This window comes from Salvelinus sp. IW2-2015, linkage group LG6.2 (assembly GCF_002910315.2).
Source record: "Salvelinus sp. IW2-2015 linkage group LG6.2, ASM291031v2, whole genome shotgun sequence".
NCBI classification, from domain to species: domain Eukaryota; kingdom Metazoa; phylum Chordata; class Actinopteri; order Salmoniformes; family Salmonidae; genus Salvelinus; species Salvelinus sp. IW2-2015.
In genome coordinates this window covers 10,011-13,028 of record NC_036846.1, presented here as the reverse complement: position 1 = coordinate 13,028, position 3,018 = coordinate 10,011, and the positions used below count along the sequence as shown (strand labels likewise).

The window sequence follows — 3,018 nt, the reverse complement described above, 5'->3', positions numbered from 1 at the left end:
GCAGATCTAACAGACACAACCACAAAATCTCATTAAGCAATTATTGATAGTTAATGTGACAACGTCATCACAGTCATAAACTCTGTCTTTCTCCAGCCCTGTGTCTGAAGATGCTCCTTCTGGAACAGATAGGCCGTTATATAAATGTAAAGCACGGGATCGAGAGGAAGGAAGATTTCATGCCTACAGATATAAACCTCCCGCGTTCAAGATCAATCGGTCGATTAAAAGTGTATATACTATTGAATATTCATCACTTGATATAAGAAGGTTTAGCTCCAGACGGAAAGCTATACACTCACACTTGTAAGCGAGAACAGACGAGAGAATATATACTAGACACACTACTGGTGATAGTCGGAGCTGTCCTCTGAAGAGAAATCTATGAAGTTATATGTTGACTAGAGAACACAGTCTGTTGATCGATACATATGTAAGGAATACTCTTAATGAAACTACAATACGAAGAGAGATCAGAAACGAGTGGAATCTATCCTATTAAACTCCTAATAAATAGATAACCTAAAATATAAGCATGAGAGTTTTTTACAACCTCTAAGACGCTTCATACAACAAGTCTTTATCGTAAAAGAGAAAACACTCCTGGAAGTGCTGCATATTTTACTGGTCAGGTGGCATAGAACTCGGAGCTGAATCAGAACGCGAGGCCTACGCGTACCTCCTTGCGAAGGTACACTTAGATCAGTTGGAGCTCACGCTATCCACGTACATAACATACTCTGAAACGTGAGTTTTACAGCGGTTGCCGCTTCCCTTTGATTATGAACAAATAACAATTTGAAACTCGTGGGTAGGCGCAGGGAGACGGAGGCTCTCCTCCACTCGTAGCATGTGAGTGTCACATATTCTTATGACTCAAGAAGGAAACGCTCAGAACTGCTCATGTTCTTGTACCCTGTCACGACTAGCAGCTCTCATGGTGCTGAAACTGAGTGGCTCGTTCAGCAGATGATGGGCTATCTTAGTGACTAAAAGTGGTGCTGTTGCATGTGGCCCTTGATGGCAGAATGCCTGGCTCTCGTATAACTGCAGAAAGCTACAGACAGAGCGCTGTTTGAAGTTGGAGACTCAAGGATACGTGGAGAAATAAGAGAACATATATCGCAAGGTCAATGAATAACATATAGATGTTGAAACAATTCACTGTCTGTAGTGGAGGACAACGGCAGCCCTCTCGTTCAGCTACAGGTAAATTAACGTTGTGCGGTGGGGACAGGTTTCCCTGAATACTGTCTGGAGTTCACTGCTTTAACGCACGACAAGGAGGTAACTAGAATGACAACTCGATTTTTATTAGTCTTTGGCTTTTGGGCTGTAGTTCTAATTTATGTATCATCACATGTTTAGTTGTTATTATACTACAGTGAAAATGATAGAACTGGAGACAGTCTCGCCATACATCTAATTCATTCCAACCTCCCGGTTATTCGATTATAATTCCCACCGCGTCTAGCAGACTACTTTGGGAGGAACGCTAACATGCACGTTGATCAATTATCGAGGTGTGCCGGACGGACCAGACTCCAGAAAGAGTGACTGTCAGTTCGCCAGACCCTGTAGTCAGAACGTACTGATAATGGACCCCAGTTCTACAGGGACGATGCAGCGGATGCAGAGTGAACAGAACATCCTGGATGAACCAGACTCCCCACTAGAAGTGAGTTAATTGGAGTTTAACAAAGTACCTATTTTTTTTGAGTACATCTTAAAAATATCATACATTTTATATTTGCAACTATTTTCATCTGGTGCCTGACACTTTGTCTGTATCTCAGAGGTTGGGTTGCTCTCTCTTCGTATTATTACAGTGTTATTTCAAGGATAATGTATTTATATATTTTCCTAAGAAACGATTTTGGCTAGTGTTGTATGTCTCCTGAGTTGTATGTCTACTGAGCTTGTTGAAATGTATTTCGAACTGAGCAGAAGTGCTTGTGATATATTGGTCATTCTGTAGCGCTGCAATGCAGTTTCAGAACCACCCTGTGAGGACAGCGACCCTTCTGTCTTTATTGCAGAAGGGGGCTGCTTCGCTCTCTCACGCAGTGTATTATTCCTGGTTCTTACGTCAGTCTATTGGACAAATGTCGCTATAGATTTGAGCATTTACGAATTACTTTCAACATAGGCCCTATCAGTTTTGGTTTGTAGTGTTCTGTCATAGTTAGGACGGTTGTGGAATCTTCTTTTACGCACGATCCATTCTGAAGTTGATGGGGTGGTGGAATTTTTTCGTAGGCTATGAAATTGTCGGTATTTATTTTAATGTTCATATAATTGTAGAGATGAAACATGCATTTATTTCGATTGCAGAAAGTGAAGTGTTAAGACAGTATGATTTATATACATCATTTTGGGGGGGGGGGGGAAATACTGCACGTGTTTAATCATTTCGGAACGGTTTTACATGTTCAAGTGTCATGCGGTGTTCATGTTTTAGACTCCGAGGGCCGCTGTTGATCAGTGAAATAAATTGTGTCCAATGTTGTCAGTCAGTGGAGTCCCCTCCCCTATCATTGCGCTCTACCAGAGGAGACGGAGAGAATATCTGCACTTCATACGAGGCGGGGCACGACACAGACACACTCGCTCTGATCAATATATAACAAAGATTACGTAAAAAGAGTCTAGGTTAAAGCGAAACAACTACTTATTTCCTCACCGTTTCTCTGGATCTAGTATAAGGAATATTCGTGTCGGATTTATTCTTGTTTGGCTATGACATTTGAAGGATTCCTTCAACATAAATGCCTAAAATGGCGTTTGTGTGGACTACGGTGGCAAGTACTGATTTTTCTTCTGTATTTACTGCGTTCAGCAGATGTGGGCTATCTTGTGACTAAAGTGGTTGCTGTTGATGTGGACTCTGGACAGAATGCTGGCCTCTCGTACAAACTGCAGAAAGCACAGACAGAGCGCTGTTTGAAGTGGGCTCTCAGAATGGCGAAATAAGAATATACGCCAAGTAATGATAAAGATGTTGTGAAACAAAGGCTC

General features: G+C 41.7%; 1 pseudogene; it reads left to right on the top strand.

Annotated features, from left to right (window-relative positions):
- LOC112081111 (protocadherin beta-4-like) overlaps window positions 1-3,018 on the top strand; it is a 7,025-nt pseudogene that overhangs the window by 1,545 nt on the left and 2,462 nt on the right.